This window comes from Crocuta crocuta, unplaced genomic scaffold, assembly GCF_008692635.1.
Source record: "Crocuta crocuta isolate KB4526 unplaced genomic scaffold, BGI_CrCroc_1.0 scaffold151, whole genome shotgun sequence".
NCBI lineage: Eukaryota > Metazoa > Chordata > Mammalia > Carnivora > Hyaenidae > Crocuta > Crocuta crocuta.
Genome location: NW_027527942.1, coordinates 2,000,808 through 2,009,191, shown reverse-complemented (window position 1 = coordinate 2,009,191; position 8,384 = coordinate 2,000,808). Strand labels below are relative to the sequence as shown.

General features: G+C 36.7%; 1 pseudogene; it reads left to right on the top strand.

The window, feature by feature from the left end:
- Positions 1-7,654: 7,654 nt before the first annotated feature.
- On the top strand, positions 7,655-8,040 carry LOC144221850 (PDZ domain-containing protein 11 pseudogene; annotated as a pseudogene).
- Positions 8,041-8,384: the final 344 nt, after the last annotated feature.

The following is an 8,384-nucleotide window of genomic DNA, read 5'->3' as shown; positions in this document are numbered from 1 at the left end:
GGTGGGGGAAAGGGAGAGAGGCAAACCATGAGAGACTCTTGAATGCTGACAAAAACTGAGGACTGATGGATGTGGGGGGGAGGGGGGATGGGCATGGTGGAGGACACTTGTGGGGATGAGCACTGGGTGTTATGTGGAAACTAATATGATAAGAAACTATTTGTAAATATATATATATGTGTATATATATATATAAGCAATTATACATAGAATGCTTATTTAAAATTTGGTTGTGCCTACAATGTGCTAAACATTGATATTTTTGGGCTATGGGAGTATAAATTCAGTTCGATTCAATTTAACATACTTTTATGGGGTGGTAAATATGTGTCAAAGCACATATTCTAGTTTCTGGGGATGTGAAGATAAATAGTACACAGTGCTCACTCTCTGGGGACTCACAATATAAAAGGAAAACAAGACACAAAAACTGACTCTGACACAATATGATAAACCCTGTAAGATAGGTATAGAAGAAAATTATGAACACCCAAAAGTGAGCCAGTCAAGTTGACCTTGATGGGGCAGTGGGTGAGAGTGCTTTTATTGAGAGCATAGAGGTGGTTATTATATTTGGCTTCCAAGAATAAATGGTTGCTATCTATGTTTTTAAAAATGTGAAGGCCATTCTAAGCAGAGAGAAGAACATGAGCAAGGGAATGGAAGTACAAATATGCATGGGCTTTTTATAGGTGTTTGGAGCAGTTGACCAATATGAGAAGCTAGAAGGAACTGTTTGGTCAACATTTGGCAGGATGGATGTCACACTGAAGAGTTGGACAATTATTTTAAAGGTGATTGTATTAGTTTTAATGCTGCATAACAAATTACTACAAACCTAGTAGGTAAATATTTAACATTTATATATCATCTCACAGGTGAGAAACCCAGGCATGGCTTAGCTGGATCCTCTGCTTGGGGTATTAAAAGACCCCAATTAGAGCACCTGGGTGGCTCAACTGGTTGCACTCAGTTCATGATCTCACAGTTTGTGGGTTCAAGCCCTGTGTTGGCTTCACACTGACAGTGCAGAGCCTGCTTCAGGTTCTCTCTTTCCCCACTTCCTCTGTTCCTCCCTCTGTCTCTCTCAATAAATAAATAAGTGCTTTTTTTTCTGCGAAAAAGGGTGAATTAAATAAAGAAAAAAAACAACAGTGTATTAGCCAGTGTTGGGTTCTCATCTGGAGATCTGACTAGGGAAGCGAATGCTTTCCCATTTTGGTGATTATTGTAAACATTCAGTACTTTGACTCTTTCAAATGCACAAGTCAGAGAGAGAGAGACAGAAAAGACAAAGACAGACAGACAGACAGACAGACACACACACACAGATTGAGAGAGAGAGAGAGAACGAAAGGAAGCAGACTGACTAGAACAAGTGAGCTAGCAAGATGGAGCTTTATATAACATAATATGATTATGAGAGTGATATCCCATCACTTCTGCCAGGTTAAAATTGTAAAAAGTGGGAAGTGGTGATCAGGGTCACCTTAAAATTTGTCCACCAGGAGAGAGAGTTCTTAAGTGGTGACAGATAATACATATAGATAACAAAGAAACAAGTATGCCAGTGTGAACAGTGGTTTGAAGGTGCATGGAAATATATAAATTTAACTTTTATAATTTCTCTTGTAAAATAATTTTCCTTACAGAGATTAGTTTTTGTTATTTTTTTTCTTCCAAAGAAAAAGGAATATCATAAAGCTTCCTGAGATTCACTAAAAACATTCTCCCCTTAGGAAAGAAGAAAAAGACAGTACCTTGGAATACTAAAACGTGGCTCTCCCTAGAAGAGGGAGGGCCAGCATACAGGGGCCCACTGTTTTGATTAATGGAATAAAATTAGATTATTTTATGTGTCAAAATTTTAAAATAGATTCTCTGGAAAGAAGCAAAGGAAGATGATGGCAAGGAGTCTTTGAGGGAACGCAACAAACCTATTCTGACCTGGCAGCCCTTACTTAGCCTACAGTCTAGGGAGGTATCATTGGGCACAAACTGAACAAAATACTATTGTGACAGGGCAATATTCCTGGGGGAAAGGGGTGGTGGGACAGTTGGTAGAAATACACGTTTTGTTGTTTTGTTTTGTTTTAAACATGGCTTCTAGTCAATTCTAACCACCAGATGGTTCTCCCCCATGCCTACTTTGTGGGAGGTAAAAAATACCTCTTTAAGTAGTAAAAGATGACTCACTCCAGCAATACCCATGTTCCTGGTAAGTTCTGATGTACTTTTTAAGCCTTGGCTTTACAATTACAATAACCTTGGGAATATATATATTCCAGTTCTTACTGGTAGATGATCTGAATCAAATGCTCAGAGACAGATGTAGGAATTGGAAAAATTTTAAAGCTCTTTACGTGTTTCCAATGTATAGCCGGGGTTGAGAAGCACTGTGCCAGGAAACTCAGAATATATGGTAGGATGGTGTTAGAGGTTAGTCCAAACCTGCTGATGTTAGGGAAATGAGTGGGGAGCATGAGCTTCTAATTTCTGGAAATTAGACTGGGGCACTGGTCTACTCTAATTGAAGCAGGTAAGAACACACAGTGATATACTTTGTATTGCTATGTTATGAATGAGCAGTTATGTGTTGATAAATATTTAACAACCAGATTTCAGGGGGCAAATAGATTTCTAATTTATAGGTTTAATTATATCCATGATGCAAATAGTCCTAACTATTTTTTAACATCTATCAAATTTATCACTGAATGCAAAGTTGGAAAGAGATGCAGAGTAAGTAGCACATCATTGCATAGTATTTCCACAATACAGATACAATAAATAAATTCAAGAGCATAGAAAAGGATAAAATATATTTTTAAAAAGCAGTGAGTTATGAGTATTTATTTTCATTCTTTTAATAAAACATAATTTAATTGTAAGTTTCTATTATTTGCTTTTGAATAATGATTTCCTTTAACAACTGACTCAAATAATCATTTAAAATGTAAAATGGGCCATTACAACATTTTATGAACATGCTTCAGTATAAAGCAACTTACCTATGAGTGGAACTAATATTCAAAATAGGTAATGACCAGTTTTGCATGAGCACTACCTAATCCGAATGGTTACTAGCCAGTAAGCCATGGCTCTGCCTGAAAGGCTTTGAGGGTGTATCAACAGGACAGATGCTATTTATTACCTTTGTGTCCCTTAAGATTCCTAGCACACTGACATTGACACAATGTCATAACGACATAAAGTGTCATAAAGACATACATGACACAAAGGTATTGAGCATAATGACTGAATAAATAAATGATTGAATAAATTATGTATTGTAGGGCCTGACTCCATAGTAGCTTCCATTACTAAGGATTCATGTTATAACAAACCCCTCCCTCCTGTTATAGAAACAGTTTGTGACTGCTGAGGATCTTTATAGGGGAAAGTAAACCATATTTCATTTATTCCTTTCTCTTAGTGATCTTCTTTGAGACACATCAGGTTCTACATTGAAATAGATACCTATCCCTCCTTCTGTGCTCTAGTATATTGAAGGCCCAGCTATTCTTAGACATATCTGACTATCTCATGCTCCATCAGACTTGTTTACTTCTCAGGACTCACTTTTCTCAACTTTTCCCTTGGATCATCTGCTTCTCTTTCAAGACTCAGGAAACCTTTAGTTACTCTTCTCTGCAGCTGCTAGGAGACTGGTTACATTCTCCTCTGTTTTCCCACTGTGATTGATACATAATACAAACATAGTATTTAACACTTTCTATGGTTTAATTGCCTATATAATTGTATTTGTTGACTTCTCCTCTCTCTCTTTGGGGAGAATGTTGCCCCTTGAAGGCATCATTTCTCTGAAATCTCCTTGATATCTTCTCTTCTGTCTGCCTTGAGACTTTCTACTAGATATTACACATGTGTGACCCTTCCTACCCCTTTCTGGAGCTTAGGCTCTTTTAAAGCAGAGCTAGGAAGCATCTATCACTATTCCTAAACCAAAAGATATGGTGAACTTTGAAGACAGACTACTGGGATTAGATTTTGGGCTCCACACTAACTACATGTAGGAATTGCAACTAATTACTTTCTTCTGCCTCAGCTTCCTTATCAGAAAAAACCCAAAACAAAACAGTGTTAAAAAACATACCAATCACCCAGATTGTTAGGACAGAATGAGTGAACTCATTTAAAAAAAAAAAAAAAAGAAAAAAAGGCTTAGAACATAGTGAGCACAAAATAAATATTAGTTATTATTCTTACAGTAAACACTCAATAATTGATATGTTCATATCAATTATAGACATGTTTAAATCATCATTTAAAAAATCTTTTCTGGGCATCTTTACTATTGATCCTTTTTTCTTTCTGTCGTTTACAAAAATTTCCTAAGAAACTCTTGATTTTTAGTTGCATTGATTTTTTTAAATTGGGGGTCTATTTATTTTCCTTTGAAGCCATACAGATTCTTGCACTGATAAACTGGAAGAAACTGCTTTTGAGCAGATGTAATTTGTCTATAACTTTTCAGTAAAATAATGAATGAATAAATAAAATCACTTCAAGAAATCTCATTACATCCAAGGATCAGTTTTCATTTTAGTAATTAATCTTTACTGAAGTCAAAATCACCAAAAGAAAAATTGTGAAATGAAGCAAATTATTGAATATGAAAATTAAATATCTTCTTATTCTAAAACAATGTAGCTCTTAGAAGTCAAGAATTCAGAACTCTTTCCTCACTGAAACGTTCTCTCCTACGGTATTAAACAATAGCCAGTCTTTCTGATCCTTTATGTAAAAGTTCTTTAGACTATATTGCCACAGCTTCAAATTTCTTGAAACTCTTATTTTTAGAAACATATTATTCAGAAATATTCTATTTGGGTTCAGGTTGAACAAGGAATGATACAAGGAATTTTTCAGATAATCAATAGAAAATACAATGGAGAAAGTATACACATTAGAAGTCTACATTTTTGTCATCAAAGCTACTTTACATATTGTTTTCCTTTTCTCTTAGCCAAATGACTACTTTTGATAAGAACTACTGTATGAAAATGACAGGAAAACACAGAATATGATAGTATAATCCTAGAGTTAACTTAGGAATTTCTTTTTTATTTCCTATTTGCCTAATTTTCTCCTACTTGCTTTTGAGCCCAGGTTAAAAGTTTGCAACATTCTTGCTTCACCTTTAATCTTGAGAAGAGGAAAATAATGCAATTATTCTGATTTTTGTGTGTTATATTCATATATTCTCTCCTAGATGCTTTATTCTTGTCTTCCTTCCAAATAATTTAGGCAGATACTGGCTCTGTACATGCTACAGATACTGAGGATCTGTCAGTAAAATGTTGTATCTGGGAGGAAGCCTACCTGACACTACTTTCTCCTAGGACCTTACGTCCATATTCCTGTTTTTTGCAGTATTCTATTTCACTTCCCCTCTCCCATCACTAGTATTTCTAGAAAGGCAATCAGCAGCAAAATTATTATTCACATTTAAAAGAGAGAAAATTGAGGCTGGAAAGACTTGTCCAATGTCACAGAGGTAAACCCTGGGGAGGCAGTCGAGAGTAATAGCAAATATTTGCTACAGAAAACTTGGTTTTATAGCATACTGCATCATATGTGGTAAATGCACTTTCTTTGAATGTGGAAAGCAAAGAGACTTGTTAGAAAACATGTGATTTCACAGGTGAGCCAGGAATATACTTTGCCCAAAGAGACACCTGGAATTAATTGTTGCTCTCTTTAAGAGATCAATGGGACACATGTAGGGATTGCAATGTGTGGCAGTCACTGAGGCGGAAGGCTTTCATGTTGGCAAAGCAGTGCCTCCCAGATAGATCTTTTAATTGCTTAAACATTAGGAGCAAGCTGTCACCTTGTTGATGAAAGCTTTAGCCAGTATCTTGATATTTGGCATTCCTACCTCCAATGGACTTAAAATAAAGGTTTGAAAATATTAGGAAAACTTAGCTCTTAGCTAAACTCCTTAGATTAAAATCTTCTTATATAAAAAGTAACTCTAACTAGGAGTTATTTCTTCCTTACTCCCTTTCTTCCTTCGTTTTTTTTCTGCCAACAGATAATTTTGGTAAATTATTTAACAAAAGTTTCACGAACACTTATAAAGTGTAATTTTAGTTACTGTTTAAACATACTTTGAAACTCAAGTGCTGTGATCTGTCGTTAGTATTCATGAGAAAGAAAAACAAACCTCAGATCCTTCATTTGACAAGGCTATAAGCTAGTGTGAGATGGAAGATGTGTACAACTGACGCATGATAAGTTATAGTATAGAAAGGAAAAAAATAATTGTCTTTGGAGTTCAGAGAGAAAGAGATGGACTTCATTAAAGCTGGGAAAGTGAGGCAAGAATTAAAGAATTCTTTAAATCCGAGAATAGGTCACCTCTATCCTGTCTTCTCCCTGGTTTGATCAGAATTGTGTCACACTGCACTGCTATCTTTCGGGAGTTTCCTAAAGCAATGTAATAGTTGTTGAATAACCAGACAAGATGAAAGTCTTCTGTAGACATTAAGCCAGCTTCCATATTGTCTCATTCTGTCATGTGAAGGCTTTTCTTCAGAGAAATGAAATGCTTCAACTTCAAACCCTCAAAAATCTGCCTCAGTTCAATTTTGGAATCTTATTAACATTATGCCTCTACATGGATCATAACAAGTTTCTCTTTCCTGTGCCCTCCTTACATGAAATAGAATAAGAAAATTAATTATGCCAGTTGATAACAACCACATCTGACAAGTGTGATTGTTGGGGAGGAAACTTGTGGGGAGGGCACAACAAACTAATGTATTTTGGCAATGATGAGACTGTACCACGATCATCGCCAGAGCTGTCTCATTATATACCTCCATGGAGTAGAGAATACAAGATACCCTTGAAGGTAAGTGATGTTGCATTTGAGGTGATAGGTATAAGTTATGGAAAATGAGATGGCATGTTAGCTATTTTGATGGTGTTTGACTTAGTACCACAATACAACAACTGTAAAGGACAAGTTAGCCATATTCAATGATGGATTTGAATTTCATATTGACATTTTATAGAAGGATATAAGGCAGCTCAGCTAATTTCATGCTTACTTGAGTAGAAATATATGAAAGTTTAGTTAGTTCACATATTTCAATATAAGCTGAAGCCACTAGTCCTTAAACATATCTTGATAATTGGGGAAAATATCACTCTGAAGAATTCTTGAATGTGTATTTTATAAATCAATGCTTATGTGTTAACCATTGATAAATGTATGCCACACACAGTTTGTAGACACCTATTTCTGTCAACTGACTTATGTTTATTCTTATGTTTTCTGTTTAGAATTTTTATACTGTTCAGCCTTTTTTCATCCTTCATGAATGAATATCACATCTCTTTATCCACCCATTCATTTATTCAATAAATATTCATTGAGACCTAGTATACATCACACAGTTCTAGGCACTTAGCACTTAGCTATATGGCACTTAGCAATATGGCAATGAATAAGCCATAAAAGATCTTGGTGTTTTAGGAAGAGGAGGGCCTGTGTTCAGAACCCAAGACCTGTCCTTTCCAACCCACCTGAGCATTCACTTCTGGTCTCCAGTCTGAATTGGCAGTGAGAGCAGAACCCAAGGAACACGAGGTGCCTGAGGTTTGGGGGTTATTACTGGAGATGGACAGCTGGATTCCTTATGATGACTGCCCAGTGGTTTTCCTGCCTGCCTGCAATCCCCAAACATGGATTCCTCCTCATGAGAGGGTGTATCACCCAGACTGCAACAATGACCCAGTTTCTGCCTAGAACTGTCACACTGAAGAAGCCCTGTGGAGCTCAGCTGGCATTTAATATCTGGGGAGGAAAGGCCTCCCAGTTAGGCATCTTTATCTCCAAAGTTATTCTTGATTCTGATGTACATCAAGCAGGACTTCAGGCTGCTGTGAATCATTTGAATCATGTAGATTTCCAATACATTAGCACAACAAGGCTTTTGAGGTCCCAAAGGCAGCCATGAAATCGGCATATATGTCTATTTCTTTCCCTACAATTATCATCACTAAAAAGAGGGGACTGGGCACCAGAGACTCTCAGCCCATAGCCCTTCACATGGAATCTTCTAGTACAAGCTGGTTAGGACTCAGGGAAGCCTCTTGAGAAACTCTACTCCCGGCCCAACACTGGCAGAGTGGAATGGGGAGGATGGGGACACAGTGAGGCCCTGAACCAAGCCATCTAGCCAACTGCGTTACCCAAACTGTACTGCACTTTTTGTTTCCTAGTTTTCTAGGTGAGCTTTGTTCCCTAAAAGAGAAAGGATGATGATACCTAGGTATAGCCTGTGGAGAGCCTGCTAGAAAAGGCAACTGATATTTATTGAATACCCTGTGCTAGATAATTACACATA